This window comes from Lactuca sativa, chromosome 9, assembly GCF_002870075.4.
Source record: "Lactuca sativa cultivar Salinas chromosome 9, Lsat_Salinas_v11, whole genome shotgun sequence".
Classification (NCBI taxonomy): Eukaryota; Viridiplantae; Streptophyta; class Magnoliopsida; order Asterales; family Asteraceae; genus Lactuca; species Lactuca sativa.
This window is the reverse complement of record NC_056631.2, coordinates 27,188,767-27,197,341: the sequence shown is the minus strand read 5'-3', so window position 1 is coordinate 27,197,341 and position 8,575 is coordinate 27,188,767.

Here is an 8,575-nt window from a genome sequence, read left to right as displayed (position 1 = left end):
ACCACTTTGATTGTATCTGAATGTAACCATTGTCCTATCATTATTTAGTCTTTTTTCTGGATGTGGACAATCACAAGAAAAATGCCCTGCCTCGTGGCAGTTGAAACATCGTATCTTTCCTTTGCTGAACCCAACCTTCTTGTCAGCACTCATCCCCCAGTTATTCTTTCCAGTCTTTTTGGAAAATTGTTTTGCCCTAAAGACTGTCATGGTAATTTGCCATGTAATATCCATCTCCTCAACGTCTTCAGGGTGAATCTGATCAAGATCAGCAAATGACAGTTGAGGCGGAAGATCCCCGGCTATAAGCGCATTGTAGCAGTTGACAAGCCCCAAAGCAAGTGCAAGATTATCATCACCCTCCTTTCCCTTTGAAGAAGAAGCTCCAGTTGAGGATGAAGCAACTTGAGCAGCCACAAATGATTGATTCTACGAGAACGACATGGCTGATGTAGAGGAAGCTGATGGAGTGGGGAAAGTCTAAATATGTGCTTTCGGAGTATTAACTGATGAACCTGCAGAAGGAAGAGAAAAAGAAAAGGATGAAAGAGAATTGTTTGAAGAAATGCCAAGGTTCGCAGCTGAATATGAGTTCACATGGTTGATTTCCCGCTGCTTGTCATCAATATCACACGCCTTGATGACAGCCATTACTTCAGCGAGAGAGAGACGGCTGAGATCCTTAGTCTTCTTAATGACAACTACATTCACGTCCCAATATTTTGGGAGAGCATTCAGTAGCTTCTTGTTTATCTCTGACTTTGTGTAGAAGATCCCAGCCACAGTCATTTCTGTATTGAGAGTTGTGAACCGCTGCAGTTGTGCTTCAAGAGTCTCTCCAGGAACATAGTTAAACATATTAAAACGTTGTTGCAGCATGTCTTGGCGACTCTCTTGCATGTCTTCATTCCCTTCATACACCTCAATTAGGGCTTCCCACAAAGCTTTAGCAGACGTATACTCTCTGAACCATTGAGCAATATCAGGTGACAGGGCCATGGTCAAGATGGCCAAAGCCTTCTCTTGCTCTTCCACACTCTCAAAATCTGCATCAGTGTAATTTTCTAACTTCTTATCAACCACTTGCCCCGCAACAGTAGTGGTTATTCTGACTGGATCCTTGATAACGCATTTCCATATCTTGAAATCTTTCATTTTTATGTACTTCTCTATTCTGTATTTCCACTCGGGAAACCCATTAGCAGACATTAACCTTGAAATTCGTGTAGTGGTGCGCATGACAGCATCAAGTTCTTGAAAATGAGTTTGACTTTGAGATTCCATTTTTATTGTATAATAAATGTGAAATAAAATAAATTAATTAAGATTTAAGATTTAAATTTTTAAAAAAAATCCGGTTTGCTGTCAAAATGAGTTCACTGCCCAAATTTGTTTGCGGCCGTAAACTCGAAGTTTGCGGTTGAAAGGGAATACGGTCCAAAATTTACGGTTCAAGAATACGGTTGAAGATTCACGGTCCAAGGCTTTACAGTTGAAGTATAAGGTCCAAGAAATTTGATGGGATTGCGGCCGTAAACACAGATTATGGCAGTAAACACAAATTACGGCCGTAAACTCGAGCCGTAATCAACAAGTTTTTTCAGTTTTTCGATGAAACCAAAAACCCTTTTGCAGAAAAACACGAAGTTAGTCTCAACCCAATTGGAACTCACTCCAAAATCGATTGTAGAATGCCTTTGACGCTGGTTCTGCTTTGATACCAATTGTAAAGACCAAATAAAGGATCTTACCAGAGATCAATAGCAAACACAATCACACAAAGCAATAATAGAAGCGAAAAGAGAATAAACCAAGCTTGCACACGTTTTATATTAATAAACGTCTGGTACAACTCGATGGAAAGTCGTGAACAATAATGGCATCAACAACCACAAAACTTCTGACTAACCCTCTATTTATAGGGACCACGATTGAGAAGAGTTTACGGTCGTAAGGTGTTTACGGCCGTAAACTCATTACAACCGTAAACTTAACCAAAAACACACTACTAACACACTCCCTACTATTACATTGTAAAGCCTAGACCAAACCATCAAATTGAGCCCTTCAGAGAGACTGTGATGTTCAATGTAATGCAAATACGTAAAATGAATCAAAACAACACGAATCATTTACAAGGAAAACCCTTGATCCCTATTAGGATCTCCGACATAAAACATTGTGAGGTGATAATGATCACCTGCCTTGTTGTTTTTATTAATTGAAATGAAAATTACAGAGAAAATGGAATAAATGTGAGTACACGTGATAGTATTCTACCAGAGAATATTGTGTGTAGTGTGACGATTATTAATTGGGTGTTGTTTTGATGTTGACAGTTAAGAAATCTGTCAACCAGCAACTAGAGATTTATTCGCGAGACTTCAGCAGTGCGAGGTGAGTCTCCTCACCATACCAATGGGTCTAAGGCACCAAGGCCGCCCATTCAATTAGTTGTAGTGTTTATTGTAGATTCACTACTGATATATCTGGTATGCCTGTATATGTGGTGTGCTAGTGATTATGTGGTATGTATGACTATGTGGTATGTTGTATGCTAGTTGTCTTTGTGATACTTGCATATGATACCATGGGGGGGATCCCATGACGCTTGGATGTAAGACCATGTAGGGGAGCCCATGGCTTTTCAGGTGAAGATCATAGGGGGAGACCATGACGCTTGGATGTAAGACCATGTGGGGGAGCCCATACCTTTTCAGGTAAAGACCATAGGGGGGGGCCATGGCACTTGGATGTCAGACCATGTAGGGGAACCCATGGCTTTCCAACTAAAGACTATGGGGGGAGCCTATGGCACTTAGGTGTAATACCATGTGGGGGAGCCCATGGCCTCCTGGAGTAAGACCCTGGGAGGGGCCCATAGCATCCTTATGTGTTTATATGCATGGCTATGTGATTGATATGGTATATGTAGCTATTGTAATTACTATGGATTATGTGGTTATGTAGATTATGTGGGGTATGCTCTGGGGAACTCACTAAGTTTCGTGCTTACAGTTTGTTTAGTGTTTCTGGTATCATCAGTTTGGAAAGGAAGGGCCCGACTTGATCGCAGTGCACACACTCGTATTCCACAATTCATGATTTTGGGACAAACTCTGATACATGTTTTAATTAACCATGTTTTTGGAATGTTGGATTTAGATGATATTTGTGTGTTAACTATAATAAAAATAAAATTTTTACCCTTGATTTTTGGGTCATTACACAGATTGACTCTTTAGGAGTGACACACGAAATTATCTCATAATTGGCTTTTCTCTTACTGTTAAACTTTTTGACCTTGGCCGATTTCTCTCCCTAGGGAGGAGAAACCATTTATGGACTATCACTGTTGCCATCGCCAATTTCCATGGAAATTTGGGAAACAGATCCTCCAAATAGATTTGCTTGAACAGTGCACCAAAGCATTGTTGCTTAAGCAGCAATTAGCAAATAGTTCAGGTCAATAAGGGTAACGTCGTGGTCTGTTATATAGTAGTCCTTAACGAACTGACTATATGAATCAAGAAGCGTTTGAAGAAACAAGTCAACAACTAGCTTCCTTGGGAAAATGTCACCCAACATTCCCATTTTTTCAATGTGCGACTTCATCTTCAAAATGTGTGCACACTTGGAATTTCTATCTTGGTGTTCGCATGCCAATAGGGATTGAGTGATCTTGACTTTTTCAAGTCGACGAAAACGTGGGTCAGGGAGAATCACTGGAGGAAGTGGAGGAAGAGAAGTATGATTTCCAGTTCCACCAATACACAAAGAAGGGAATGATCTGTCACCTTGATCGACACATAGAAGATTATCTTCAGACGGAAAGCTTTTTCTAAAAGGATGAGGAAGACCATAGTTGTCTGAACTCGACATCTATGAAGGAAGAAAAATTCAAGTTTGTTGATTTTGATCCTTAATATAACACCCAAATGAAATATTAAGGCTAGGATCCAACACAATAATTTACAATTCAGAAGAGGGATGCCGTAATCCAATTGCAAATTATTTGAAGGTAGGTAAATGATGATTTACCATTTTCACCACGAAAAAAAAAATTTAAATGAATTAGGTTTTAGATGAAATTCCTAGATCTTTTGAGATTCATTGAACTTTTCAATGACATGTTTAATCTCGATTATGCTCTCACTTTGTGAATGGGATGTCGAGGATCACAAACGAGATGTGAATAACCATGCAAATTATCTTGGTACTCTCGATGTCATTTATCACCTAATCCATGTGTTGGGTAACCACACACACTCCATTGATCAACAATAATTTACGAGAAACTAATTTCCAACAATATTAGTCCCATATTAGTGTGCTGGTTAACCACACATGCTCCACTAACGACCAATAAGGTTCAATGTGCAATTTCATACGTTAGCATCAAATTCACATTTTTCCTAAAGTAACTAAGATTGGTAATTTTATAAAAGCATTTTGGTACTTTATAATTCGTTATACTTTTAATAAGATTTTAATGTGCTATCCTACCAGTTCGGCCAACAACCCTCCACTAGTCAAGAGTGCGGTGGGTAAGAATGGATAGCCAATGGCGATCATTTTACATGCCGATTTTTTAAACACTCCCTATAGACCAGCTTCGTGAATGAGACCTACTAACAGTGGGACTGACTTTTCTTTTACATATATAATATATTAGACTTTTAATTTTTTATAGTATAAGGGTGTATTTTAAACGTTTAAAATACTGAGTGGTTTAATCCTTCAGTAAATTAAACTTTTAATTTAGTTAAATTTAAATCATGTATAGATTTATTAATTGTCTTTTCATTAATATTTTAATTAAATTATTAATAAAATTCATAAAGATATCTTCTAGGTTTTCCATTTGAATTTCCAAAACTAAACTTTTAATTTCAAATTTAAATTATAAAATCAAAATGTGTATTTTAAAACTTTTCAAAATACTAGGTTAAATATTAAATCAAGATAATCTTATCATTATCCAAATTTAACTAAATCCTTTAATTATGATAAGGATATCATATTACCATTCAAAAATTCGATTTTAGGTAGTAAAAACGAAATAAGGCAATTATCCTAATCAAGATAAGATCTGAAAATCGAGAAATTAGGGAACTAACGAGTCAACTTGTCAAGTTGTCAATGAAATCACCGTGTTCATCCAACTCATTGAATTCATACATGAACTCGTCTAGTTCCAAGATCAGACAGCAAAAAAATGATTTTTTTCTTCTTTGGACAGTTCACTATTGCATCAATTCAAATTAAAAACATCCTAGGCTCTGATACCACTAATGGGTTATGGGCATATCTACATTCTTATGTGATCATGCAACCCTAATTGCTTTGGATATAAGTTTTTCACTATTGAACATGCAAATTGAATTCCAAAGCAATAGCCCTAGAAAGTAGCATACAATTTCGAAATTCATATACAAATTTGGTTTAGAGGATTACCTTACTTGTTATGTAGTAATAACAAGACAATCTTGAAGATCCTTGAGTGTTGAAAGCTTAGTGCCCCAAATGTTGCACCTCTAATGGTTCACAAATACCCAATGCAACAAGATGAGAATTGAGTGGAGAGATACTAGAAAAATCGGCTAGAGTTAGAACCTTATGCTTAGGCTGAAATTCTAATGACCTGGAGGGTTTATATATGGCTGAGGGCTGCTAGGGTTTCTCGAGGAAACCCTAATTTCCTACTTAAGGCTTAAGCAGCCCATGGACTCTTAATTAGCAAGCCTTGGATGAAATCTGTAGGGCCTCCCTATAGGATTTCGTCCACTCCTAATTAAGGAATCCAATAGTCTAGTTTCACAACTCTCAATGATTTTCAAAACAGTCCCTCCATTATTAATCAGTTCTTTTAATCCCAAAATTAATCCCAGACTAATTTCTGATTAATCACCAACTAATAATATGATTTCCAAATAATATATTAGTCTTGTAATATATTAATAAAATCATTTGAGTACCAATTTATTATTTGAAATAATAATTCAACTCTCTCTCCACTTGTCATCCTGTCAAGTTGCGTGACTGAAGGCAACCCAAAAGGACTATGCTACTATCAAATCAAGTACATACCAATTATAGTTATGGGCTTAGACACATAATCCAACACATTTCTCTCCTCTTATCTTTACTTTTCTCTTTCATTAACGATGATCAAGAAAATGACAGTATCTCGCAAGGACATCCACACGTCCTCTGAGGATGATTTCATTGGCTGGAGGATCTTATCCTACGATGAGATTTGTTCTTTCGACGACAATGATATCACGTCATTAAAAACATTGGTGCTTTCTCTAACAAAGTTATCTTTAAACCCTTCGATCTAAAACTCCAACCTGACTTAGCTTCTTCGTCTTGGCTATGCTTTCCTATGTATCCCTTTGTCTTAGGTTTGAAATACCCCTTTCCCGGGATTATTTCCATGTTCTTTGAAATCACTTAAATTTCTTACATCCAGGCCATGCCCATTGTCTGGAGAGTCTTGTTTTGGATTGAGAAATTGAATCAGTCCAAAGGTTTAGATATAGGTCTATCTGAGTTGGATCACGTGTATGATCTTACTACCTTTGGGAATTCTCGTTTTCTTCTTAGGATTAAACCTCGCCAATCCCCTTTTGTTCTGAAAATGAAATAAAATGAAGGTGCTTGGATGGAGAAATATTTATTTGTGAAATGCGACTCGATTCCTGGTGGGGATTCCTTACCAAAGACCTGAGTTAAAAAGGGTAGGACCAATATTTCCTTACACTGAGGATCTAGGCATTCACCTTTCATCATATTGTCTTTTGTTTTGCATCTTTTAGGTTCGAAGAACTCATTCCTGTTGCCAAGGATACTGAAGAAAAGATGGATAAGCTCTTCGTTGTTCCTGCAGCTAATGGGTCTTTCAGGCTCGATTATCTCATTCTTCAAGAAGGCTCATCTACCACTACATCAATGGTAACCGGTAAGATCTTTATATTTTCTATTGGAATTTATAATCAATGAAGGTCCTGAATGAAAATCATGTATTAATGATGATCTTGTGTGGTACATAGGATCCAAGGCTTCTCGTCCCAATGCTCGATTTGCTTTATCTGACCTCGAAGATGATGTGTCTAGTGGTTTTATCACAGTCAAAAGAGAGAAAGATGCCATGTCTCTTCTTCCTAAGAAACCTCTCATTGATCTCACCGTGAAGGCCCAAGTTCCTGTAAGATTAAGACCTCAGAGGCCACGGATCTCAACTTGGAGAATCTTGAAGCCGAAGAGTCACTTCAGAAGTTGCTTTCCTTCTCCCAAGCAGTAAGTGTTTGGATAACCTTAATTTCCGATTTCCATTTGTTTCTATTAACACCATACTTATTTTAGGTTTCTGCTCATGTCTCCCAATCTGTGACTGATCTAAGGATTTGGGCTGAAGAAGTTGAGCGAGTCCTGAAGGAACGAGAGAATGAGTGGAAGGTGACCCATGAAGATCTCCTTAGGAGGATCGAGCTGCTGATCAAGGAAAAGGGTGATAAGGAGGATAAGCACATCCTGGAAATTGAGGAGGTGATTCTTGATGCAAAGTCGAGTATAGCGGTGGCTATCTGGAAGGCCAAGATCAAGCTGGTTGAGGATCTCGATAATTCAGGATCCTAGAACATAGTTGGTTGGCACGAGGCACTAGCCAAAATAACTAGCAAGCCTGCCACTGCCACTGAGGATCCTGGGTCCAAGCCTGCAGAGGAGGAAAAAGAGAAGAACGTGGCCGATGATGATCAGGCTAAGGTCTAGGTCTGCAAAAAATTTAGTCAGGGTAGCTTTTTTGTTTTAGTTAATGATGTAGAATAAGTAATATTTTGGTGGGTTCGTGCACAACCCCTTTTGAATGCAATGGTTGTGTTTTCTTTATATATATATATATATATATATATATATATATATATATATATATATATATATATATATATATATATATCTTTCCTTTGATCATCCTGCATAATTGTTTTTGTGATACCGGGATCCTTAGATCACTAGGATCCTAAAGAATATAGTTCCTACAAATAATTTTTAACAAATCTCTTAGTAGAATATAAGTAATCTTTCTTAACTTCAAGAATTAAGTTCTGGTAATCAAATAATCTTCGTTCAGGATCCTAAGAGTTTTGGATCCTCAAACTTTACTTAGAGTTTTTCGAGAATAAGGATAGATGAAACATGGTGATCTTATGAAGAGTTTGAAGTTATGAGCTCCTTGTCTTCGTTTGAGCTTAATGCTTGAAGGGATCTTCATTTTAGAAGCTTGTTTCTGGAAGGATCCTTAACTTGAGCTTAAGGAAAGTCTTCGTTATGAATCTTGTTTGCTTAATGAATAACTGGGAAAAATTCCAAACCATATGATAACATGAAAATGTTATAAGCTTTATGTATTTTATGGGGAAATCCCAACATGTGAATGTTATAAAACATAGGAGTTTTCTAGGGATGATCCCAACTTAGGATAACATGTAAATGTTATAAACCTTAGGAATATTCTGGGGAAGATCCCAACTTGAGATAACATGTAAATGTTATAAACCTTTGGAATATTATG